Source organism: Numida meleagris, chromosome 8, assembly GCF_002078875.1.
Source record: "Numida meleagris isolate 19003 breed g44 Domestic line chromosome 8, NumMel1.0, whole genome shotgun sequence".
Classification (NCBI taxonomy): domain Eukaryota; kingdom Metazoa; phylum Chordata; class Aves; order Galliformes; family Numididae; genus Numida; species Numida meleagris.
This window is the reverse complement of record NC_034416.1, coordinates 747048-773921: the sequence shown is the minus strand read 5'-3', so window position 1 is coordinate 773921 and position 26874 is coordinate 747048. Positions and strand designations below refer to the sequence as shown.

At 53.6% G+C, this 26874-nt stretch overlaps 1 long non-coding RNA gene across 1 annotated transcript in view; it reads right to left on the bottom strand.

Annotated features, from left to right (window-relative positions):
* The window catches only part of LOC110403334, a 31718-nt gene continuing 21051 nt past the window's right edge, over window positions 16208-26874 (bottom strand). The window contains exon 2 of the long non-coding RNA XR_002441622.1: window positions 16208-22374. This is a non-coding gene — a long non-coding RNA (uncharacterized LOC110403334). The remainder of the gene's footprint in view (window positions 22375-26874) is intronic.

Below are 26874 nucleotides of genomic sequence, written 5' to 3'. Positions count from 1 at the left end.
GTTCTCCACTCAGACCTGAGTACAAGCAGCTTCTGGAGCACAGCAGCTGTGACTGGTGTCCTCTTCTATGTGGAAATGCATCCTGCAGTGCTCTCATCAAGGAAGTTCCCTCTGGAGGGGACAAAGGTGCTGGCAGAGGAGCTGGGGAGGGCAGTGTGAGCAGGGCCGGGGGGGGGGGGGGTCTTGCTGTCAGCCACTCCTGCCAAGGGAAATTCACACATCTACTACTCACTGCAGCTTTTTTTTTTTTTCCCTTGGCTTTAAAAATGACACTTAGAGATATCCAAGGAGATCAGCAATGCTTTTTTTTTTTTTTTTTTTCTGGAAAAGAAATACAGTTTAAAAATGTTGAGAGAACTGATGGGGTGCGGGGACACCTCTCCCATCGCCAGGTGAGACCTTGCCCAGGTGCACGATGGGCGAGCGCTCACAAACACGGCCCTCCCCTTCCCAAGCCCAGCTTGCTCTGTCCTTATGCCAGCCTCAGGAGATTTCGTGGGGAAGTTACAGCAGCTGAATCGTCCTTGATGCAATCTGCCAGGAAGCACAGCAGGGATGAGTCCGTAGTGAGGGGCTCTCCGATTTTTGCTCGAAGAAGAGACAGCGTTCTTGTCCTTCCGCACACGAAGGATGGTCTCGTCTCCAGACCGAGCTCACGCAGCCTCAGCGAGCTGAAGGAATGTCCGCTGGCAGCTTTGTAGGCCAAACAGTTATTTTGTCAGAGGAAACACTTAAAACTAAAACTCTGCAGAATTTCCCCTGAGGTTACGGTGTTTGTTTAGGCTTCTTCAACCAAAGAATCTCAATCACCAGAGCTGCGAGCCTCCCACACATTCATTCCTCGCACATCCCAGGCACAGACCATCCTCAAAGTTTATACAGCAAACAACAACAGATGAAGAGCTGCTCCCCCAAATATCTCGGCCCGGAGGCTGAGCAGGGGTGAGGGAGAGGAGTGGGATCTGGGCGGCCTGGGGGGAGCAGGGAGGGGGCACAGGGCCCTGGTGCTGCTGCCCCGGTAGGTGAGGGCTGTCCCAGGGGCTGTGGGAGGGAGACTGGTGAAGCAAAACATTAACCCTGACCTCATACTTTTCTATCTAAAAATAACACATTGCCAGGGCACAGAGGCTGCAGCGAGCCCCAGTTTATCACACTGGAGGGAAAGCTGGGGATGTGCATCTGAGAGTGACAGAGGTCAACTTCGGACCATGTCTGGTGATGGTCTGTAAGGAGTAAAGGACTTTTTGGAGACAGAGGGATCTGAGGGTGGCATTTGGACCTCAAGACTGTCCTGGAGAAGGTGGCTTTGATTTTGCATCAAGTCACAGTTGTGCCAATGCAATTTGCACTTGCACAACCTTAACGATAATCCAGTGTTAATTGAGGCTCTCTCCCAGCATGTGCTGGAGCTGCCCCCTCTCTCAGGGAGTGATGCACTTGCACTGCTGCAGAGCAGTCCCACAATTCCCCAGAGGTGTTTGCATCCCCGGGTGCTGCCTGCCCCAGCTGCCAGCTCCCAGCCGGGGTCAGGATGCTGCTCCTCTGGGCAAGGGCTGCAGGCAAGTCAGGGCTAGGAGAGCAATCAATTGTTCGTTAATGGAGTTACGGTAAAGATGTTATCCAAAACCACCGTGGCTGCCTAATTATTCATAACATCCCTCTGGAGATTCTCCTTTTGGCAAACTGTGAATCTGCTGCTTTGTTGTCATAATAATAGCAGTTGCAGGGCTTTAAATGAGAGGGTACAAATTACCGCGCAGCCACTGACAATATGGCAACTACTGAGTATTGGATTACATGGCAATTTCCATGAAATATCCAGGTTATTACGTAGTAAGTGCCATGTCATTACTGGCTAAATGAATGATTATCACCCCTGCTTGACAAATCCACCTGACAAGTTTTGCCTCCTGGTCAGACTATGGGATATCTGTGGGCAGAGCGGTGCTCTCAGGAGAGCAGTGCCAGGGGCGGATGCTCTGTTCTGTCCCCAGCTCTGTCACATCCCACCTATGGGACTGCACTGTGTGCTCCAGGCATGAAGCACTGGGGGCGGCCTGAGGATGCTTTACAAATCTCTGGTTTCGCTGGTGAAAGCAGCTTGAATGTTCCCAAAAAGGGAGCTCGAGAGCTCGAGTGCAGCTGGAGGAACCGTTCAAAACTTTGGAGCTAATCCTGCCAAAAATTATTTGCAGTTTCCTCTCAGCTTTATCATTTCTGTCTTAATATTACAAGGGGAGTGCACACCAGCTCTGCACGTGTGCTGTCAAATGACTCTTGCTCGTGACTGGCAGCTGCTTACTTTGTATAACCTAAGGCCACTTGGAACTGCCGCTGACCTGATCCAGTTTTCAGACATTTTTGGATTAGCCTGCATGAGGCTTGATCAGATCTCATGGATTTAGGGAGCAGACAGACATTAGTGCAGAACATGAACTCAGCTGTTGATGTAGCTCAGGTCTTGGGAATGTCCTGGATCTTTCTATGGAAAGATCTATAGAAAACTACATCTAATCTTTATGTCTTTCTGTAGAAAGATCAGGACCAGGCTTACAATGTTTGAGGTGCATCCAGCATGAATAGCACGGGAAGGGATGCACAGCACTCAGCATTGCTTCCCAGATACAGAGCTTCACATCGGACAACAAAGAATGAAACAACAAGCACAAAGATTCGGGGGAGGTCCGGAACACAAGTGGAAAATGCTGTTCAGCCTTCCTCCAGAAAAATAATTGGAATGGCCTTGGGAGCAGCCCGAGGCATGGCAGCTTCAGAGCAATGCACCAGCAGCTCCTGCAGCGGGGCAGGGCCACCAGGAGCCCTGCAGCCCTATGGTGCTGGGGCTGTGTGCCTTCCTGTGCACCATCTCCCCGTGGCCTGCTCATAATGCTCTGCCATCCTCAGCCCCCTCCACATCGAGCCACCCATCCACATCGAGCCGTGCAAGCATTTCTCCAATATCTCTGCCCCAGGCAAATTCAGAGGTGAAAAGGGACCTCTCTTTGATATTGCCAAACACCCCGTGTGCACAGAGTGCTGCTTTCAAGCACGGATTGCAGGCTGAGGGGGCTTCTTAGCAGGATGTCTGTGTCCTTTGTTCAGCCACTTACATGCACACCTCTTCTCGTTTGGTCCTGCAGAACAAAGCTACAGAGGCCCCAGGAACCTCCTCCTGTCCTGCACTACCAGAGGTACCAGCTCCAACACTGCAGTAATTCCTGGGTAATTAACTTCGTGTTTTTCTACCACCAGCCAGTACAGTATCATGAGATCATCGTCAGCCTCTTGGTGTGAAGATAATTATCCTTCCGTAACTTTTAAGATAATTATAATCTATGAGGACAAGTTGCTTTCCAGGCCTGTGGATGGTACAGCACGGGCTGCAGCAGGGACAGGGATGCTTGAGAAGCTGCTGCTGCTCCCATTAACACCCAGCCTGGGACTTCCCCATGACCCAGAGATGAAGGTGCTGCCCTCCTGCCCAGGCAGGCAGGGTGTCTGCTCTGTGAGAAGCCCGGGGCCGGGACTGATGCTGTTGGCTCTCCCTGCTCACCAGGAGCCACGAGCCCTGATTAAGAGCCCCACTCCATAAGATGCTGCTGCAGCTGCTGGGAGGGAGCATCGGCCTTCAGCAGGCAGCGCTGACATTTAGCATCAAACTCCCCCTCCCATTCCTCTGTGTGAATTTCCTCGGTCACCTCTCAGAGTGAGAAATAAATGTTGCATTAGAGAGAAGGAGAGAGAGAGGAGCATTATTAGCTGTTCATGGGAGAAATTAAAACTGTTCATTAGTAACCACGGCACCGGCGATGTCGGCCTGCTGACGCCAGGCAGTGCTGCTGGCAGCCCCACGTGCCCCGGGGAGCGCTCCCCTCTCCTCCCTTTGCCTGGCACCTGCTCGCACCGTGCTGCCCTTCTGCAGAGGGGCACCTGGGGGACTGCGAAGAAATGTCACTGCTTCAGCTCCAGCAGCGAGCAGGCTCCGCTTCCCAAACCTGAGTCACTCCTCGTGTGCTCAGCATCACCGCTGCAGCTCGGGGCGGCTCGGTGTGCTCAGCCCCGCCGGGATGTGACCCTGTGTCCCCATGCCGGGTTAGGACAGCCCTACTGATGGCACGTGGGGTCACGAGAGGAAGCGGCCAGCAGGACTTCAAAGGCTCTGTATCTCCTCACGCAGCTGCCATAAAAAACAATCCAGGTTTCCGCTCCCGAGTCCCAAGTTGCCCTCACAAGGGACATCTCTCAGGGCAAACGGATAAATCTTTCATCTCCTCGGTCTGGGTTTTATTAAATGCCTCGCACGTACATGTAAAATACAGAATGCTGATAAATACCGGCTAGTCACTGGGAGAGACAGATAGAGATTAACTCGCTGTATTCACCAACAGTCTATTCCTTCCATTGAGATAGAGAGTGCTGAGATGCGCAGTGACCAAAGGGCTCTGCCTGCCCGGGCTTTGCCTGCGGTGGCTTTGGGGACAGGAACACACCCTGGTGGCCTCCAGGCACAGGGCCAGGCTTGGCCATGCTGCAGGGCTGGGTTAGGGAGGATGGAGGCTGAGGGGCTCGGCACCACCTGGTCCGCAGGACCCTAACAAGGGGAGCTTCAGGAAGAGCCCTGCTTCCCATCACCCCAGTAAACCTGTATGGATGATACTGAGTATGTAATAGGGGTTTGGGTGAAAATCTATTCTCCGCACGCAAAACCAAAACCCCTCAGGACCCGGCTGCTAGCACCCCTCTAAGCCAGCCACCTGCGGTCACTGCAAGAGAACAAAGCAGTCATCCCAGGAGGTGGAATAAATGAAAATAGGAGCAAGAAGCCCAAGAATGAACTCGGAATGCCCTTTGGGGTAGCCAGGCGCTTGGGGCTTTCCTAATCAGTAACCGATCCGTTCCCTTAACCTCTGCAGTTGCAACAAACACTTCTAAACAGACAGATTTTCCATTAAGCCAGGAAGAAATGGCAAGCTGCCTTAATGAATGTCAAAGTTAATACCGCGTTTGTTATAGACTGAGACTGCAATGTGATGGTTTTATAAACCCATTCCTTCATTACCGTTATCAATATTATCCTCGGTTGATTCCCGTCTGCGAGCCAGCTCCACATCCCGGCATTCAGCCTTTGTCTGTGGCTCCTTCACATGGGAGCTGGCTGCCGGGGGATCTGTAAGCCATCCTGTACCGGTGCATTTTGAAAACAGTAAAAAGGGGAATCAAATAAAATAAATAAGGCAGGTTGAGCACATAAAGCGTATGTCTGAATGAGTGCTTAGTGCGAAGCATCAATGGGAAGGCTGGGGCTCTGATTGAAACCAGACTCAGGAAAGAAGGACTGTAAATGTTTTTTCACTGCCTGTCCTAAGAAATTTATGTCTCACCCACTCCATCATATCCTTCAGGGCTGCCTTTTTCGCAGCTGTCTTCAGAGACCGGACTGAGCCCCTTACGACGTCCACTCCATGATGTCACCCGGAACAATAACTCACTCACCTCCAGCGCTGTGCTCTGCAGAGGTACCCTATAAATAACGGGCCGGGCTGGGGGTGCTGCGAGGAGACCTCTGCGAGAAAAACCTTCCTGACATCGGAAGGGCAGGGAGAGAAATTCTGTGTGTGTGGTGGTGGGGAACCGGAGCGGGTTTTGTTCGTCAATGAACGCAAAACCGCAACGGCCCAAAATAAATGGGGCAGAAAAATCACTGACACTATTTCCAGCAGAACCTGCTCGGGAGAGCCGGGGCTTGGCCCCAGCTGCATGGATATCCATTATACCCACCAGGGCTCGCCGCGGCCTCTGAAGAAATCAGAACCGTCTGCGGGAGTGCGCGGGCTGGCCACTCCCCCGGCCCAGAAGGTCGTTAGCTGCGTGTGATTAAAATGACTCAGCAACTGGGATGAGTTCTTCCTTCAGTAGCACCCAATTGGTCATGACTAAAATTTGCTCTGACTTACGGGGTTTGCTTGGGGCCCACATCCTGGTCGAGTTGCTGCTCACCCATCACATTTCCAGAGAGCAGGTGTCCACATCAGAGAGCGCAAGGCCCCATGGAAGGCACATATCCCCAGAGCTGTGAAGTCGAGCATAATTGTTTCATTCTGTCTGATAACATGTGGTTTTGTGATATTTATAATACAGCGCTATTAAAAGGGGAAAAAAGAGATCAACTCAAAATCCCTCCACCGCAGTTGGCTCTAATTGTCCCTGTCCCACCACTTCCCCCTCTCCCAGTCCTGCTTGTGGGCTGTTTTGGCAGCGAGGCAAGAGCCTGAACGAGCTGTTGAGATGAAGTTTATCCTTCAGTGAGATGGCCTCTCCTGGGGAGGACACAGTTCTCTGGATTTGCCTGGGAAGCTCAGGCTGCTGCTACCCAGGGCTGTATCTGCTGGGGAGCAGAGAGGAGGAACACCCCATCACACCCTGCTGCAGCCCCACCAAGGCAGGTCAGACTTCTCCCTCCCAAAGGGATCGCTCCACCATTGCCACCAGTAGGCTGAAGTCACCCGGGCTCCTTCTGGCATCTGGAAAATGTATAAGCTGAGAACAAGGCCTGTTCTCAGACCTCCTGCTCTTGGCATTCCTTCCCTTCCACTCACGGGTCTGCAGAGGCTAGATCTGTGGTCTCAGGACTCTTGTTGAACCACAGAGGTCCCCTCCCCACGATGGCTGTTGCCAGGAAAACAAACAAACAGAAAGAAACCAACAGCATCTGTGGGACAGCCACTGCTCTGAGCCACACATGGTTGGAATAGGGAGAGCTTTGTAGGGCAGGAGCAGATTCTGCATTCTCTGCTGTTGGGCCACTAGTCCCCGTGCCTGGAACACTGCCACATGCAGGGTCTGTCACACTGAGAGGTCCCTGGGGACTAGCAATGCTGGCCAGCCTGTCCCCAAAAGCAGGGAGTTGGCAGAGAATGGGATTTTGTGGTGCACCTCTGAGGAGAGGGAGCTGACCTGGGATTTACTGCCCCATCTCCTCTCCTCAGCACATACAGAATGCAGGAAGGCAATGGTGCCTTTCTTTCCTCTTAGACTGAAATTAAAAGCAACAAAAATGGCCCACAATGACACAAGCATCTGCAAGCTGAACTGTGCTCAGTGAGGGTGAGTTGGTACGTTTAAGGCAGCTGATGGATGGATCATTCTTACCAGCCAAAGGATTATTTCTGTGAAAAGGGCTTTCCTGTGTGTCCCTCCACCTCCATACCCTTTTCAGGCAGTTAACTCTCTTCCTTTTTAAAATTTTTTATTCTAAGTTGCATTCAAAGCCGTGAGAATTCCTCCTGCGTAGCCCCGTACAAAAGCTGCTGTGTGATGGAGATGCAGGTCCGTTGCCATGGCACCATGGCAGCCCTGCACCTTCACCAGGCAGCGCTCAGGGATGTCACCCTTCGAGCACATCACCCCTCAGGGATGTCACCCCTTGGTCCCAGGCAGGCAGGGCCATGCATCCCCTCGCTGGGTGCAGCTGCTGGGGTGCCAGCTCCCATTGCTAGGAGGGAGGATGTTTCCCTTCACAGAAGAGAGTGAGGGGTCAGTAACAAGGAGTAGGGGCAGGGATGGAACCCACTGGCTGCCATCTCTCTATCTTGGCATTCTCCTTGTTACCCCCTTCCCTTGTCTCACACCTCCCAGCTCCACTCCCAGCAGCTGTGTCCCACGCTGGGAAAATTGCTTGAACATTGCCATGGCATTCCACGTTTCTCTCGACAGCACTTTGAGGGTTTCTTGGTCCCACTCTATCCCTGTGTCCCTGGGCGGGATGAGCGGTATTATTTCCCCTCCCTGACACAATGGAGACAACGTTATTAAAAATATAACAACAAAAGGAAGGGAAGCAGCAGTATTTAACCTCTTGTGGGCGGCCGGGTGAGCGCTGGCTCCTGGTACAGTCCTGCACTGGGCACTCTGTGTCCCTGCATGGGAGTCAGCAGTGGGAGAATCACACTCAGCATGCTCAAATCACCCCACTGAGATGTCGCTGGAGATAACTTTACACACAGCCCCCAGCAAAGCAGGCAGGGAGCAGATCCGGCTCTGGGAGCTGCATTAGGGCAGCCCCGGGCGCTGTTTGGGCAGGCTTTGTTACCCGGAGGCTGCTGTGGCAAGGCTCCCTGCAGCACCGAGCACTTCGGCTTCCACCCAGCCTTCCCCAGCTCTGAGTGCTGGTGGTGGATCGAGCCCAGCAAGGCGCCCAGCCAGACAGAGCCATACGCTCCCTGAATTACGGGGCTGCAAAGCAGAGCAGCAGGTCTGCAAGCATGTCATGCTAGAGGACAGCTGTATGGGCTGTCGAGCAGTTCGTGCCGAACGTCAGAAAACAATTTCTGGCAGCTGCACCGCAGTGTGGGGCTGCGACATGGGTGGGTCCCCTGGTGGGCCCCAGGCTATCCCCGGGCACTGGGGGGGGAAGGGGTGTCCGCGAGTGGGACCTATGGGAGCAGCGGGCGCCTGCAAGGCCCCGCATGTAGCAGAACATCATCAGATGAAATGCGACCAGCTGGTCAGGGCTGAACAAGAGGCGATGGAAAACTCTTCCCAAACTATCAATTTGGGGGGGGGAATAATTTTGGAAACATCCAAACTCCCACACTACTCTTATTTTGGTGTTGTATGCGGTTTCCATTCCACAGGAGCAATTGTGGTTCCTTCCCCATCACTCCGGAGCATAATGCGTACCCCCGTCACAGCCTTGCCAGTGCTCTCCCTTTATTTCTTCCTGAACTCCTGGATAAACACCATCCAGTCTCAGTGATTTACTGCACTTTCTCCTGTTGCTCCCTGATTTCCTCCTCAGAGACTCCCCTCATTGTTAAGGGCACATTCTGATTTCCTATACACAATGCCTTTGAAATGGAAATGTTTCCCCTCATTGTCTTCTACAGCAAACATCAAGATGAAAACCCACTTCTCCCGGCTTTTCCACCCTCCATAATTGTCCCGCTCTCCCCAGCGACCAAACACACCACGCTCGACAATCACACCAGCAGCATCTTGCATTTTAAGTCCTGAAACGTGTTTCCAGGCCTGCTCTCATCTCTCGGTCTGTTGTCATCCTGTCATTTCTCCGTGTTGCTTTCTGATCCACCCAGTCTTCTTATAAACAGGCTTTGGTGTAACTCTAGCTAGCTCAAAGTGTTTCCTCATCCATTCCTCTTCTTTTTCCATCACGTTCTCCCCACCTATCATGCAGAGGACCGGGGAGGGTCGGGTTGGATGTTAGGGACAATTTCTTCTCCAAAGAGCCGTGATGCACCAACACAGGCTGCTCAGGGAGGGGGGGTCACCATCCCCAGAGATGTTCCAGAACCTCGGGGATGTGGCACTGAGGGACGTGGTGATGGGCACGGTGCTTGGGTTGGGAATGGGTTGGGATGTGAGAGGGCTTTTCCAGCCTTAATGATGCTGGGATTCCACCACACCCTCGTTTGTCCCAGCAGGTCACAGCTGCCCCCAGGAGGCGGCCACACCTCTGCCACTCACATACCATGTCACGAGAGGCAGCCCTCAGCGTGGCTCCCATCCTGCTCCACATCCCTACCAGCAGAGCCATCTGAATGCAGTTTGCCCACGTTCTGCTTGTTAACGGCTGCCCACAAAGACTGAGAAGTCTCAGATGTGTGTCCAATCTGTTGGTTGTGGTAGGGTGATCAGAAGGCACCAGAAAGACTCGTGACTATCTTGAAATGCTTTGAGAAGTTTGCTTGAGTCCCTGTTATTTTGGAACAATGCGCTTCTCTAAGACTTCAAGCCATCCCTCCACAAATTGGATTTCTGCACAAAACCATGTGATGGATAGCATTTGCTGTGTGCTGGGGGGGATAGGATTTCTGCTGGAGCTCAGCTAGCAGAGGGTGTGGTATAATACGTACTGAATTATTTTAGCTGTAGCATGTTTTTCTCTGAGCCCTTTTTCACAGCCTCTCCTGGAACACAAACTCTGCAACATTTGATCTTTTAGCTGAACTTTCAAATCCATCATGTTCAAGTGGGTTCAATATTAGGCCGAAAGAATTTGTTCATTCTGAGGAATTGCTGAAATGCATTAATAAGAGCTCCTTGCACTGTACTGGGAATGCTAAGAAACGTGGAAGAAATGACCAGATCCAAAGGAAACTGAGGATTGCTGGATCAGTAATGCACTTTTCTGCACTGCATCCTTATGTCCCATCACAGGGCAGTGTCTGTCAAAGGGCAGTCTCCAGTTCTCATTAAATTTGTCATTGGCATCACCCGCCACTTGTATCACCCATCAGGAGATCATTACGCAGAGCGGCAGCTATTATTTTTGTATTAGTAATGAAACAGAGAGAAAATTGGTGGCACAGCATTGATACAAATCATGAAGAGTGCCTGACGAGTCCCAGGTCCTGCGGCTCAGCGTGTTCCCTGGATCTATATCTGAGCCTTACAGAAAACCTCAGCCCCCGCAGCACCGCTCGGCAGAGGTCCCGGCTGCCTCCGTCCTGCATGCAGTGGGCACAGGGGGGCTCGGCAGCCACCAGCACAGCCCTGCCTCCCCTAACCCCAACCCCCGGGTCCCACTGGGACAGGAGAGGACCGTGGGCTGCTCTCTGCAGTGACCCCAGTGCTGTCGCCGCTGGGAAAAGCAGGGAGTGGGCTACGGGCACAGAGAGGGCTGAGGGGAGCACCATGGGGAGGGTCGCTGCCCACGCTTGTAGCTGTGTTCCAGCACAATGGAATCCAGGCAGGGCTAGAGCTGATGTGCAGAGCCATCCGCACAACAGGAGCGTGCAGCCATCCACCCCCATTCCCCACGCCGCAGCGGGACCCCTGGGAGTGCTCTCTGCAAGTTACCCACATCGGCTTTCAGCATCTCTTTGCCAGGCAGCTTGAGACAAGGACGCTTGGCAGCGCCTCTCCATTTGGGAGAGATTTTCCTACAAAACGGGAAGGAGCAACCGGCAGCGCTAAGGATGTATGCATCATTCATTAGGATACCCGAGCCCGAGCGCGGTGTGCAGGCCGTGAGCCCAGCCAGCCACAGGAGCTGCTTGGCAGAGCTCCGGGAGCCAGCACATAGCTCTGCAGCGAGGGGCTGCCACACGGCTGGCCAACACAGCATCACTGTGGACCGCAGAGGTGCCTCCAGTCCTCGGCTTGGTGCTCAGGTTTTCCTCTCGGAGCGAGGGAGCTCAAAATAAATGGAAGAAATCACAAATAGTCAGAACATGCCCTGTTGTTGTTGTTTTGTAATCTGATTTTGCTTCTCATCAACTACTGATGGGAACATTTTGGCCAATCCTAATTGCTACAGTGTATGTGGCTCATGGCTCTAAAGCAATACTCGGCTGGCGCGTGCAATTAAGGCCCAGAGAACAGCAGCCATGATGCTTCTGGCCGTGGAGTAGGGAGAGCAAGAAAAACGGATGGAAATCCCGTGCTTGTAACCTGCCTGACCTACCCATCCGCTGTCCTTTCAGCATCCTGCGTGCCTTTGTGCTCCCACTGTTTTCTCTGTTTAAATACATTCCGCAGTCCCTGCTCTGGTCTGCTGATGTACTTTGTCTGGTTGATATTTCTCTGGGGTTGCTTTTTCCATTGTTATTTCTTCAGGGCCAAGAGGCAGAATACATTAAAGCCACTGGGGTGCCAGTGATATTTTAGTCTCTCGGAGTAATTCTTCTCCAAATTGTTACATGCTCACTTCCATTCATTCATTCCGTCCACTTCTGTGGTGGGGAGCACTGGGGGCTGCTCAGGCGCTCTGATTTCTGCTGCTGGCATACAGTGAGCTCCGCCTTTGTAGGGGTGAAGCTGTGGGAACACTGCAGGGTGGCACAGGGAGATGACACCATGGATTCTGCATCAGGACGCACAGAGGTGGCTTGCCATCAGCCACCTGGTCCTGGGGTTCGCTCTGTGCAGAGCTGAAGCAAGCAGCCCAGCCCTGCCTGGTGCTGGGGGAGGTTTTCATTCCCATTTGTCCAGTTTTCCATGCACTCCACAGAGGCTCAGCCATGACGAGGCATAGTGGATTTTTACCTTTCTCCCCCTGCAAAGCACTACATTTAGATGCCTGGCACTTTCTGCTGAGCACAGGCTGGGGCCTCACGGTGCCACAGCCCCACTGCTGGCTGTGGCAGGAATCCTTTCCCATGGGTATTTTGCTGCTCTCTGTGCCGCTGATCTGGGTGAGGAACTGTTGGAGCTTCTGAATGGCGGAGGAAGGAAGGAGACAGAGAGCAGCAGTGCCTGGGCCCACAGCTACAGCACATGGGGAGGGGAAGTGCCATGAGTGGGAGCTGTCAATGACACGGGTCCAGGCCTGGATAGAAACCTTTGGGGCCAGCAGCACGCAGCTCCACATCCACCTTTCCTTGAACCAGATCCCCAGGTTTAAATCCCACAAATCAGGAAAAAAGTCCTGGTTGTGTCTGTGCTCACCACAGCTGCATCTGCCTTGGACCAGCAGAGGGCTGAGACCCCAAATCTCCCTTAAGCCTAAATATTTGCAGGGGTTGACAGCCCCAGCACTGCTCCCGGAGCCTGCACTCCTCTCGGCTTTGAGCTGTGGCTGTGACCATAGCCAGGAGGCAGCCTAATGAGCACCTATCGGCACCAGATCTGGTGTTCTGCCAGGGAAGGAGAATCCAGCTAATCCCACTCCATGTCTGGTGGGGCCACCGTGCTGCTGAACACTGTCACCGGGACAGCCGTAATCTCTGGACACCACATGAATCACTGGCAGGTCTCATGGCCAGCCCTCACCTCGCAGCACCCAGAGCCAGACTCTGGCCAATGAGGAATACATTTTCTGGCTGGCAAAGGAGAAAAGCTGTGCTGGCATGAACCAGGAGGCCTAGAGATGCCTGAGTGCAGGTGGTGGGACACACCGAGCCCACAGCAGGGATGCTCACCCCCACCTGTCTGCATCATTCCCAACCAGAAATGCCATCCCTCAAATGCTCATACGACAGCAGCTCGTCCTCCTCCCTCCTGCTCCGACTCAGAGCGTGGCTGATCACAGCCTGCACTGCTACAAGGAGTCCCAACCAAAGCCGTCAGGCTGATGCTGTGTATTAACCCCCAGTCTTTGCCCCCTGCTCCCCCCAGAGCAGTGATATATGAACGGTGCCACAGCTCCACCCTGCACCCCCTGCCCACAGCCACCCCAGGGCTCCTGCGGGTCAGAGACTGCCCCGGGATTTCCTGGATTTTCTGAATTCCTCCCGCAATGTTTCTGCCTTTCTGAAATTCTATTTTCGGATTAGCGGACATTTGGTAACAATCCGCAGCCTGCGTGCAGCCATGGGGTGACCCCTCCTAATGCTTTCCCCACGCCTCCTCATTCCCAACGGCCAAATCCTCCCCAGGACAACCCCAGGGCCTGTCCCAAGTGCAGTGGGAATGGAGCAGGCCCTGTCTGCCACAGCACAGCTCCCCTCGGCCCCAGACTCTTCTGCTTCCCCCACCTGGCACAGAGAGAGGGGGCAGGGAGGGAAGCAGATGGAGGGAGAGCTGCCGAGGTGAGGTGTGAGAGAGGCAGCAGGAGAGGAAATACGAGGGCAGCGCCAGGAAATTCTCCCGAGCGCAGCGAGGTGTCAGACTGAGCCACTGCCTTCGTGAGAACTGGGAGCAGCCCCGCAGCTCAGGGGAGAGCACGGAGGTTGGGTCAGAGCGGACCCATGGATCCTGTGCTGGCTGTGAGCGGGGCAGAGAGCAGTGGCTCTGGCTGCTCTCCACCCAGTGGGGGTGAGCTGCATGCTTCAGCTCCACACACATTCCCAGCACAGACCCTGAGCCATGCTCTGGCCATATCCCTGCTACCTGGCTGCACAAGTGTAGGGCCGAGCCCCCCACAGCCTCCTGGACCCAGCAGCAGAGCAGCTGCATCCCTATGGACACCACTGGACATCACGTGGATCCATCAGGCTCCCAGCACGGGGGCATCCCTGCAGGCATCACCGGGCATCGCTGCAAGGATGTGGGGAAAAAGAGCTGGGTGTCCACAGAGCAGCCCTGGCTGTTCCCACACTGCCTGCACCCAACAGCTGTGAGCTCCCCTCCAGAGCCACGGTTCCCTGGCAGGCGCCCTCTGTTTGCCGTGGTGCTGAGGCTGCATCGCCAGGCAGCACCGAGCTCCCTCCAGCCACAGGAGGAGCAGGGCATGGCTGATGCGAAGCAGGGGAGAAAATATCCCCGGAGACTTTCTGTCAAATTCATCCCCAAATAATTTTTAGAGAGATTTTTTGTATAATTGGATTAAGTGTGGGGAATTCGTCCTTGCTGACAGATTGCACGGGCACCGAACCAAAATCGTGCAGGGATTTTCACTTAATTTTCTTCTCTTGTTTTTGTTGCGGAAAGAAAATATGCAAATTGTAATATAGGTTTTTGGCCAATTTAGATTTATAAAGCGCTGGTCCAGTGGATGCATTGCTCCCCATTGGTCCCACAAAATCCACTGAAAACTTTTCTTCCTCTGGTTTCGTTTTATGGGTGTGAGTAATTCCACGCAGCATTTTTTCTGAAAGGGTAACATTTTTAACAGCAACTCGTGTTTAAGGTAACCTAAGCCACAGGAGATTCCAGTGATATATACACTCTAAAAAGGAAGAGCTATTAAAGAGATAAGATACTTGGAGAACAGACTCTTTGCAGCGTTAAATAGCAAAGGAGGGAGATAACTTGGGAACTCGGGTAAAGCCACCGAGTATTATGAGAATAAAACTGTTAGAAGAATCAATTTCCCTTAGTGCAGGTCCTGCCTTTCCTGCGTGTGATGTTTATGCACTGGCTCGTTTCCCACCATGCAGATGTTGCCCTGCGCCGGGGCTGGCGGTGCTGGGGGTGGCAGTGCCAGGGGTGGTGGCACTGGGGGCTGTAGTGTGGGAGGAGGTGGCACCGAGGGCAGTGGCACTGAGGGTGGTGGCACTGAGGGTGGTGGCACTGAGGGTGGTGGCACTGAGAGCGATGGCAGTGCTGGGGATGTGTCAGTGCTGGGGGTGGTGGCACTGGGGATGGTGGCACTGGGGGTGGCAGTGCTGGGTCATTCTGCAGGGCTGGGGCTTTGCAAGGCCACCAGGTCCTGCAGGAATTTCACGGGCTTGCCCTGTGCGCAGACATCCCGAGATGCCTCAGCCCCGACAGCTAACAGCCTGAAGTGTGCAGAGCCAGCTCTAATGACAGTTATTTACAGAGCTAGATGGGCCATATCCAGCACTCTTGGATCAGCCCCCGGCCTCATAATGAGATTACCAAGTTTATTTTAGTTGAGAAAGACACCAATAAAAAGGATTTAAGAGCCCCTCGGAGCCCTGCCGCATCCCAGCGCGCCCGGCGGTGGGAGAGCTCGTCCAGCTTCCCGGTTTGTTTTCCTTTCGGAGAGGAGCCGGGGCCGCTGCCTCCCGCGTTTCCGTGCATTAGCTGCGTCTTCCCGGGTTGACCGCATGTATTATGGATGTGCTAAAAGCTTCATGTTCTGAATGGAATCTGCATTATTCATGGCTCTGCTTATAGTTTGCCTTTAAAAGCCCTGCAGCCTTTTAATGAAATGCTCCGATTTTAACATCAACCAAGACCAGATATTTTTGTTTAAATTTTTTAATAGCAACCTCTGTGGATTTTTCTCCCCCGCGCTCCCCCTCTCTTTGAAGACTCAAGGCCGCTCGGAGGACGGGACGGTGTGGGGGGAAGATGTGACGCTCGGGGCAGAGAGGAGGTGGCAGCCACTTGTGCAGCCCCTGGCTGTTCCCATCCTGGAGGCATCAAATGCCCCACAGCGGCGTAGGGCTCATTGCCCTTAGGGCAGCTTCACCCAGGGAGGGTTTCCTTTGGGTTCCTCCATGCCATTTGGGACAAAATGGGTTTTCAAAGCATTTTCCTACCAAAAGGGAAGAGGGAGAGACTGGTAATGCTTCACAGTTCTCAGGGGTTCACTGCTAAATACAGAAGGTACAGGCAGAGGGTGGGGGTCATCGCATCAGGTTCCCTCATACCACAGCCTGGATGTCCCTGGGACTGGGCAGAGCCACAGATAGCTGAGTGCTGGGGCTGGGGAGTGCAGTGCAGGGCCAGGCCAGCACCTGGGCACAGCCCCAGCCCATCCCAGCGCTGCGCCTGCCTCCACCTGCAGCGCATTTGGCCTAACGACTTAACCACAGATCCTGTTTCCATGCAAACATCCCAAGTGTTCAGTCCCTGGTGGCAGGGAAACTCCTTAAATCAAAGCCAGGCGATCCAATAGCGGTGTCCACAGCTCTGTGGTTTATTGATCACATCTGCAGGGCTGGGCTCCACAAGGGCTGGGGACGGGGATGAGGATAGGTCCCCCAGGACAGATTTCTCCCTCCATGGCCCTGCAGAGCTCCAGTGCCAAGTACAGAGAGGAGAGAGAAGAAATGCAACGGTCCCATGACAGTGTGGGCTCACAGTACCATGGATTCCTTTTGTTCCTTGAGTTTCCATGAGTTTCTAAGCAAGCATGCTGAATGTGGTTATTATTGTTTGGTATGGGTTTGTGCTAATTCCTTGGTACCTCTGAGATCAGAGTATAGAAGGGTCTGAAAAAGCAAGAGATTTGAGGAATTTCCCTTTCTCCCCTCCAGAATGTGATTAAACCCAAACCTCCAAGCTCCCTCAGTTTCAGGCTGTGGCACAGGCTCCATGTAGCTCCTGGCTGCAGGCTGGTCTGGAGCTGGTGGGCAGCTGGCTCCCACGGGACATACAGCTGGTGGGTCCCGTGGGGTGTGCAGGCAGCTGGACCCCGTGGGACCCCATGGGACCCCATGCCCCCGCTGCATCGCTGCCCAGGGTGGAGCGCTGTGAGCGATGCTGCACTGCCCTACTCGGGTTACAATGAGAAGAACTTTGAGCCAAGTAAAGGTTTCACAGCTCGATGCCACTGGCGGCTTGCTGGCACTCACCTCGAGGGAGGGAGGGGGAAGGCAGGAGGTGGATTTTGGAGGGGAAAGTGGGGATGAGCGCTTCACCGCTGCCTGGGACCTGCTGCTCCGTGTGCTCCCCCCACCTGTCAGGGGCTGCTGATGCAAGGTGAGCGGCGCGGCCCCCGGGCGACAGCCGTCATGTCCCATTTGGGAGGCAGGATTCTTCCCGTCACATTGTTTTGTCTGTAAGCAGGTCACCTCTCGTTTCCATAATATCACATTTCCAGGACAGTGCTGCCCGCAGACCTGCCATTCATGCTCGATTGGAGAGCCGTTGTTGCTGCACAGAGTGCAGATATAAGTGATGTCTTAATTCATTGCACATTCTTAAATAAAGGAGAGAGAAAGAAAAGGAGCGGCTCAAGGTCAGCACTCATTGCCGAGCGAGATTCCTTCAGCAGATTGACTAAAATAGCTTGTGAAAATAAACAAGAGCGAGTGACGGGCACACCGCATTGAGGCAAGAGAGGGCTGAGATGAAAAGAGCAGTGCCAGCTTGACTGCCAGCGCGGTGCGAGAACAAAGCCCATGCAGCAACGTCCTCAGTTTGTGTTTGAACATCCGACCTGAATGGTTACAAAAAGTCTCAGCAGTGCTGACTCACTGACTTGATCCTTGCAGAGGCCGAACCCAAAGGCTAGGAGAATCCTTCCAAATACGCAACCAACAAAACTCTCAGATTCTTACCAGAGATGGCCAAATTCATTTGCAATCAACAGAAAGACTCTGACTTTCTGGAGCATTGCATCAGGGCCCCTGAAAGCAGCGTGGGACCACGGCCTCCTCCCCACAGCATCCCCTGCCCGGGCTCTTGGTGGGACCGCAGATAGGGACGACATGTTCCATGCAGGATGACCCATTGGGAACGGTGTCAAAACAATTCCCAGGGTGTGTGTGACAACCGTGAAGCATGAGCAGCACATTTGTGTTCGGATGTGACACAGGAGAGGAAGCGGAGCCGCCTGCAGAGGGGAGAACCAAGCTGCTCAGAGAGACGGGCGATGCTGTTGCCGTATTGTGGTCCAAGATATGACTTTCTGGTCAGAAAGAAAATACTGCTGAAAAAAAGATGAGTTAAAACGTAGGCGGATGCCTCGGAGGATTCTTCATGAGCAGTGTGATTACAGCCATGCTGACAGCTTCCTGGCAAGGAGAGCTCCTGAAGCCGATAACACTTTCCCTTGCAGGGCACGAGAAATGCTGCTGAGAGCACAGGAGTTTCTGGCCACTGAAATCACAGAAAGCGATGTCTGAGTGTCCTCCAGCAGCAGGAGGAGCCAGGGATAGGCATGCCGGGGAGAGCTGCATGCACGCCGTGCCTTGGCACAAGTACGTGCTACAGTGCTCCTCGCTCACACGCAGCACCGCAGGAGTACCACCACGGTGGCAAGAGCTCACAAGTTAGGAAAAGATGGACTGAGGCTGTCTTTGTGTAGGGTCCTCTCCGCACCGCCCATGCAAGCACACTCTGCCGCCAGCAAAGTGCCAACCTCAGGCTGCCCCAGCGCCAGGCTCCGTCCCTGGGGCAGCGCGGCCGCTCTCACCGATGGAGCCCTGCTGGCTGCACCCTGCGTGCTCGAAGAGAGCTCAGGCACCGATAGCAAAAGATTAAAAGAGTTGGCAATTTCAAGTGCCCCATTTGAGGCAGCTGATTTTTTTTTTTTTTTGATGGTACTTGGCCTTTTATATAATGCTTTCTGTGTTCAAAGCACAGCTTCTGACGGCTTCCTCTGCAGCCACAAACGTTTAGCGTCTCTGAAATCAGCTCCCGTGATCTCAGATTTGAATGCCCAAGAAGAGAGAAGCACGAGCTGTACGAGCAGCAGGAGAAGTCCTGCCTGGGGCTGCTGGCAGCGTCACCTGGCCATGAGCTGGTCCCCAGGCAGCGCCTGAGAGCCTCAGCCTCAGCCCCCCCTGCCTCTCGCTGCCTCACCACCCCTGTCCCCAGCAGGACACTGCATTTTAGTGGCAGAGGCACAGCAAAGTGAGAGCTGTGCTTGCTGAGGCTCAGCACATGGCCCCGTTCGGTCGTGTTCTCCAGGCAGAGGACACAAGGAGCACACCCCTGTCAGTGAGCCCCCCCAGACTCGAAGCTCTGCTGCGTGGAGACCCGACAAAGAACGAGAGCATCACAAGGAAGCAGCTGCCAGGATTCAGCACACTTTGATGAGTTTAGTTCTCAGGAGCAGATGAACCATTCGGGATGAAACTCCCCAGAAAAATGTAGCTTGAGGCAGACGCCAGCATGGAAAATTTCATCTCCAACAATTAAAGTTTGGCAGAGCTGTAAGCAACTGAAAACAAGGCCTGGAAATGTGTAGGATGGGATAAGCTCAGTAACCAGCACTGCACCCAGTGCCCCATTTACTCATCTATTTCTGTAATTATTTGCTTAATCACAGAACACTTCTAATACTGTAAGCATAATTAATGCATTATTAAGAGCCGTGCAGGCCATAAACCTCCTCGTGTCATAAGCAGGATAATTTGTGCTCGCAGACATATTTTCATCCAAAGATTTTGAAGCATTTTCCTGAAGCAGTCATCATTAACCCCAGGGTACGGATGGGGAACCCAAGCCCTGGTGAATGCTGAGCTGCCTCGCTCACTGCCCACGTCCTCGCCCGGTGCATTGCTCACATGCAGCATTGCTCACCAATGGGCACAGGCAGTGCTCACGGGGATATAGGAAGGATCCAGCTGGGCTGAGCTGGACCAGCACAAGGGGAGGCCAAATTCCCTCTGTGGGTGTTCATTTGTCATGATGGTTCTGTGGGTGCCCTCTCCATCAGAGGTAATTGGTGGGCTATATTGTAAAGCTCTGGAAGGAGAGGTAACAGGATAGCATCAGCAGACACAACGGAGGGGAGGGAGCTGTGTCTGAATGACGCTGTGCATGGAGGATGCCATGTCTGGATGATGCTGTGTCCACATGTTGCTGTGCCCAGATGATGTGCGGCTCGATGCGGCTCTGCATCCCTGTGGGCCTAGGACATGGGCAGGCAGAGATGGGCAGTGCTGGAAGGAGGAACACCATGACAGCTGAGCACGGAGACTGGGGAATCTCTAAGCAAACCCCTGTTGCACCGCCAGCCCAACACCCCGGTGCTGCCACGCTGCAGGCCCTGACCCCTGCAGCACTGCTGGGCATGGAGCTGGTGGGGAAAGGAGCTGAGTGCAACAGCATGCAATACTTGGCTAGAGTGATCCCAGAGCTTCTGAGGCCTTCTTGGGAACACGGGAGCCAACGAGAGGAACCACGGTGATCCCAGCTCGTGGAGGCCTCCCAGAGGTCTCTGTTTCCAAATATTTTTGCAGACAGAGGCAGGGGCAGGTGGAGCAGTGCCAGCCCTGTGCTGGGTGCCCAGTGGTGCCCGGGCTGCAGCACCAGTGTTGGCTGATCCGCACCGCGCTGCTGGCTGGCGCGGGTCTGGTTGTCTCCCTCAATCTGTCTGGGTTTGATCAAGCTCTCCATCCCAGAGCTGAGAGACTTTCCTCGATGACAGTTTCGTCAAAACGATTACATTTCGACACAAATCCTCGGTTTTGACAGCTCAACATTTTCTGACAAAAACCAAAACAAAACAACGCTCTCTTGGAAATTTCTCAACCAGCTGCAGCGTAATGCTGATGAGGTTGTACATATTTGGGTGAGAAGAGGAATGGGAAACAACCGTAAGCCTTCCTAGTTTGGTTCCCGAGGATTGAATTTCAAAGCGGGTGACAAACCTGACGGACGCGGGGCCCTGGCAAACAAGGCAGGCTGGGTGAAGCACAGCTGCCGTCCGTCACGTTAACGCCGTGCCAGAACCGCTTTGGACAGGAGGCCACGAAAATTGCAGTCGCAGGAATGTAGGGAGGAAAAGAATCAGTTCTTTTTGCTGGAGCTTGTCGGGGAGGTTTGCCGCGGGAAAAGTGACGGGGCTCCGGTTACCCGGCGCGGCAAGGAGGTGCTGACCAGCACAGCGTGTTCCCAGCAGCCATCCCATCACCGGTGCCAACGCTCACTTTAATAGTAATTGCCTAAGAAGTGTCAGCTATTTGAACCCCACTTTGCTTTAAATGTTCTTCCTGCCTAGCAGCAACCTGCTTGCCCTAAATTGGAAGGTCCTTCGAGGCCGCGCTGTGTCGGTTCCACGTTTCCAACACACAGATCTCTCCTCTGCACCCCTCTCGATGGCTCCTCAGCTCCTCTCTTTCTGCCTTCCCTGCTCCCTCTGGAGAAACAGAGGTGACCAGAACACCCTATGCTTGGCAATGCTTTGGGGAAGTGGTGGGGACACTGGAGAGCAGAACACAGAGCGCACAACATTCCCTGCAAGAGGGCACTGCTCAGGGAACAGGTGCTGATTGCTTTCGTGAGTGCTTGAGGCCAGCACAATAACCAATTAACTGGGTTTTTCTTACCCCATGGGCAGCTCTGGGACAATCTTGTTGCAATGCCACCCCTGGAAGACGCTCCCAGTGAGATGCAGGGACCTGCAAGCACTCTGCTGGCCCTGGGGAATGGTGACCGCTGCAAGCAGCAAGGACAGGGCTGTGCTCAGCACTGAGCCCTGCTGCCCTCCTGCCCATGGACTCGTGCAGTGATGAGGCTGAAAGCCCCATGCTGCTCTTGGTGGCACAGTGTGCACCTGGATTCTGGGTGCTGGAGAACTGGAGCAGGAGGGAGAGGCTTGATAGTAATGGAGAGCGATGTCTTTGAGATAGGAGAGTTTGAAAAATGAGGCCTCAAGCACTGCTGAGCCTGCTATTAGGGAGCTGCTGAGGTGTGGAGAAGGGGGTGAACGTCTTTTTTTTTTTTTTTTTAATGTCTTCTTGGTTTCACTGGGTAAACCCTATTTATGAAACAGCTGAGTTTTAAAATGCTGCAATAATCCGCTCATTAGCCCTCACTGCGAGCCAGCGCCTCTGGGTATTTCACGTAGACGTGGGATGGGCACGGAGGAGATATCTGCTGCTCACGTCTGGATCCCTCAGCACAGCACAGGTCCCACACGGGTGAATTCCTTCAGGAACAAGGACCACTGCCCAGCAGAGGGGCCACACTGTGCCATGCCATGTCATGCAGTGCCGTGGTGTGCCCTGCCATGCCATGTTGTTCCTGCAGCAAGGCAACTGAGCTCTGTGCAGGAATGTGCTCGGCTTTGCACCAGCCCTCAGTTCTGGGCACCAGTGGCTTCTGAGGAAATACAGGGTTGGGAGCTGGGAGCCAGAAGAGCACCTGAAGTGTTGCTGGCACCAGCAGTGGGAGCGAAGAGCTGTCCTGGGACTGGGAATAGTGTTGAGCTCCTCGGATGTGCCCAGGCTGGAAGGTAATGAAGAGCAGCACGTAAGCCATAAGTGAGTGACTTGTCCTGGGTGCAATGCTGCAATCTGCCCTTTCCGAAACCACCAGCAGAAGAATGCTCTTGAGCAGGTTTTCAGTTGAGATCCTGGGGCGTAGGGCTCCAGACCACAAAGCCTGTCAAAACAAAAGTATTTTAATGAAATATTTCGTTTTGATGAACTGGTGTTTTCTATTGAGGTGTGTCCTGCCCGGTGCTGCCTGGGGGAGCCCAAAGCTGTGAGTGAGCCCCAGTGCCCGGCTCACTCCCAGCCCTGAAGCTGTGCTGGGGGAGGCAGGGGTCCTGCAGCCCCCAGGGAGCAGGGTGCCACGGGGGCAGGAATGTGTGACCAATGGATTTACAGCCATCCAGGAGCCGAGCTTCTGACAAAAGCTGCTGCCAGCTTCCAGAATTATGCACAAATAGTTGGATTTCCCAAGCCCTTTAGACTGTGATATTCTAATAAAATTTCCAGGGGAGAATTTCATACACACAAAAGCTACCGGCGGGCCCGGTTACCCCTCACTACTTTCAAGTCATTCCTTTCCTGGAGGATTTCTCCTTTTTTTCTGAGCACCTCTCAGTGCAGGCTGTGCCCCATGGCACCATGGCACCAGTGGTTGCAGTGCCCAGCACTGAGCAGGGAACCTGGAACCATCCATCAGGGCTGGGACCCTTCCACGCTCCCGGAGCCTCGCCAAGCAGCGGAACAGAGGGAAAACAAAGGAGGATTTCTTTAAAAAGCTGTTTCCATTTTCAATAGCATTGTTCACTGAGTATGAAGCTAAGCTATTTCCCCTGGGCTTTGCCCCAGCCTACAAGCAGGCACATAATCTTTTACCATAATGGGATAAGCCTGTGCAGCCCCACAGCATGTCTGGGTCCCTGGCACATAAAACCAGGAGGTGTTCCTGAAGCCTGGGGCAGTCCCTCTTAGGGGACGGTCCTGCAGTGTTTCCAGCACCGGTTCAGTTCTGCTGTCCCTAACCCATTCCTGTTGCTTCCAGCCACTGCCTGGTGAGGAGGGGAAAACCCCATGAAGTTACCCCTGAGCACACCCCTCCTGCATGTCCCCATCCCTCCTGCATGTCCCCATCCCGCTTGCATGCCCCCATCTCTCCTTCAACCCAGTGCCCCCATGACATCCAGCAGCACCAGCACCGCCTCTGCCTTTTGCTCCCTTTCATCTGTTCTGTGACATTCATGCATTGGTATAAAGGGCAGGGAAGATTTCCATTTTTAAGGACACTGATGGGACCCCGGGGACTTGCCATTAAAAGGAGGGTGAGGGATGAGGGGAGAAGAAAGAAGCCAACCCCAAGCAGCTGCTCCCTTTCTTCTCCCTTTGTCCCCCAGGTTGCTAATTGCTCTGAGCCCCCAGGCCCCCTCCTGTGCCACCGGCCCTGTGTGGCCACCAGGACTGGGCCAGTGCCCAAACGCTTCGGCTGCGGGTGTGCGTGCCCACGTGGCTGCGAGCCTTTCATCTCCCCCAGTCCCAATGGGGCATTTCTTTCTGGAGGATGTGACAGAAAAGGTGAAATAAATAATTGCTAAGATCTGAGAATCTTTTTTTTTTTTTTTTTTTTGCGGTGGGAAATACATTCGGGGAAGGGTGGAAAAAATAAATAGGAAAGAAAGGTTTTGAACTGATGAAGAAAACAGGATCTCGTCAGAGCATCCCAGAGAGACTCCGCTCTCCATTAATGGAGAAAGCAAATTGGAGGCTAATTGCTGGATTTGTGGAGAGTTTTTTACGTTGCATGAAACTGGATCTGTGTCATGATTCATGCGTTCTGCAAACACATGAGAACCCGAGCAGCCGGGCTGCTTTAGCCATCACGCCTTGCTGGGTGCTAATGACGGTGACCTGGGGGCGGTTCATTGCTTTCAGGGCAGCAGGGTACTCTGATCCAATTCGGACATTTGTTGCCCAAAGTTGCCCAAATCTCCTCACCCTGCATATCAGAACCTGGGCAATTTGGGCGTTGTTGCATCTTGCAGGAGCGTGACTGGGAACGAGGGACGTGCCCGGCCCCTGCAGCCGCTCTGCAGCACCGACCCGGGCGGGGTTCCCTAGTTACAGGAAAATATTTTATGCACAGAGAAGGATATTTTGGCAAGATCCTTCCCATGCACTTGCTGGTGCTTGTCGCCACATGGGGAGCTGGATGCTGCAGCGCTTTGGACTCGGATGTTTTTGTTCTTTGTACCGGGCCCGGCGTGGTGAGCACACAGCCCAGGAAGGTGCTGCAGCAAAGGGAGAAATGCATTCTGAAAGCTGAACCAGTGCCCTGCTCTCTGCTGCACTCACCAACCTGTTTCTGTTCCTAAAATAATTGCATATATGTTAAATGCCAACTAATTAATGTGCACATATTTAGAGGAGGATTAACGGCAATGTAATCAATGCAGATCTATTATGGCTAATTATGTATGTGTATCTATTACATACCTCCTAATCTTCTCTAAATATGGTTTTTATAATCACTTCGTTAGCAGATATCTGAAGTAATGCAAAGAATTTGCAATACAAGTTAGCTCCTGGCTCCGCTCCAGCTCAGGTAATTACACCCCAGCCTCACTCAGCCCCTCTGGGAACGCGTTTATTTTTACCTCCCTATCCCAAAGCGCCTGGCAGCGTCACCGAGCACCACGTGCCGCACGCAGCCGAAGGGCACCCTGCCTCCGCCATGGCTCCGGAGCAAACCTCGGAACACGCTGTGCATGTTTAGTCCATCAGAAATTGAGATTAGGTTATTATTGGTCCCCACAGCGTATCAGTAACAGCTCTCTGGTCTGGGGAAAAAGACGCCGTTAAATAACAAGAAGGATCGGAGAGGCTCGCTGGGTCAAACCCATCAATCTGTCCATCCCAGCACACCGCGCTGCACAGCTGGGGAGGAGGGTTCGAGTCCTGGCTGAGTCACCAGCCTCCCTTGCCTTTATTTGATTTCATTTCATTGCATTTTGATAAAGTGATCTTGGAAGAATGTGCCAGGGCGAGACCTGCTATGCACGGTCCACGGGAAAGAGGTGGCAGCTGCGTAAAAGCTGGCTGTCCAGAGGGCTCAGGAAGCAAAACCCAACAAACACGTTTCCCCACAGGTGCAGTTACAGTGGGGTTAAGTTTGGCACTTCAGCAGTCAAAACATCTCTCGGTGTCTCCTCAAGCTGGGACCCCCCCCCATAGCCACAGAACGAAGGGAGGGTAACCCAATCTGCTGCTCCAGATCATTCCCAGCCCAACCATGTAATCGAGATTAATCACCACTTCCTGCGATGTCCAGAAATACCTTTCATGGTTGGAGCATTCTTCCCCCTTCTGACACTTCGGGGTGATGGAAGTGGAGGAGAGAGGGTGAAGCAGAACCCCTCCAGCAAAGCAAGCCCTTCCAAGCACCCTGTGCCTGATCCTAAGCAATGAGATTGCAAGCGCAGCAGCGTGGAGGAAGCAGCTCCTCTCCATCTCGTCACGTTGTGCCTCCTCATCCCAGAGATCCACGCTGAGATGGAATTTCCTCCAGAACACGGGGCCGGGAGCAGGGGGAGTGGGGCTGGAGATGTGGCAGTACCGATGCTCTCTGCTGGAGCTGCACCATGACTCTGCGCAGTCACAGCTCCACAGCCACCATCAGAACCTGGTTTCGTGACCTTCCCTCTACCTGTCCTCCCCCTCCAAAGGTTTTGCTGGCTAATTGGAAATCTCACCTCGTGAGCCCTGCAGGCGCTGTGGGAGCACCAAGCCGGGCACAAACCATCCCCGCCTGCCCCAGCACACGGTCACACTGTGAAGCACATTCTGCCGGGCACGCCGTGAGGGTGAGGAGCTGCAGTGCTGGGGTAGATAAGGCTGTTCCCAGCACCGTGAGCAAGGCACTGGGCTGCAGGCTCCTTGGAACTGGTAATATTGACTTGCAACAGTATGAAAAGCAATTGTGGTTTCCCAGCCTGAGAGATATGGGAAATCTTCTTTGGTCTTCATGAGAAAAGCGTACGTGTCCTTGCTTCCTTTCCCTTTGTGTTACCACCGTGGTGTGACGGTGTGGTGAGCAGAGCTCAGGGTGCAGCGGGGACACAAAGGGGCTGTGCTACTCCGTGCTGCCGGCACGGGCATGCGTGCAAGCTGCACTTCTTCGCTTTAACCTAAAGACCCTAAAATATTGTGTTCCAGCTGACAACTAATAAAAGCTGTCATGTCCCGTATCACAGCAAACATCTGCCGCTGCTATGGCTCCCCGTGGGATAAAAGCTCCAACAGCAGTTCAAGGCCTTTGGGATTGGCTGAAGGAGGGGTGTGGGAGCCAGGGCTTCTCCTCCCAGGAGAAAACTTGGAACAAACCATGGCTAACAGCACAGGAAGGGCTGGAGATGGGTCAGACACACAGAGACTGCCCAGAGGCCAGCAGCATCCTGGCATGGGAGACGTGGGACACGCGCACTAGGAGTGACTTGAGGGGGAGGCAGCCAAGCTGCTGGGAGACACCAATTTAACAGTGGTTCTTCCCAAGCCGCTCCGTGTTTATTGGTTCTGCTCTCAGGACAGGATAACCTTGCACATCGCTGGAGCTGGCATGGAGCCACAGAGCCCCTTCTTGGCATCGGCAGCACTTGGGGTTTAGTGTGCTTTGAAACTGAGC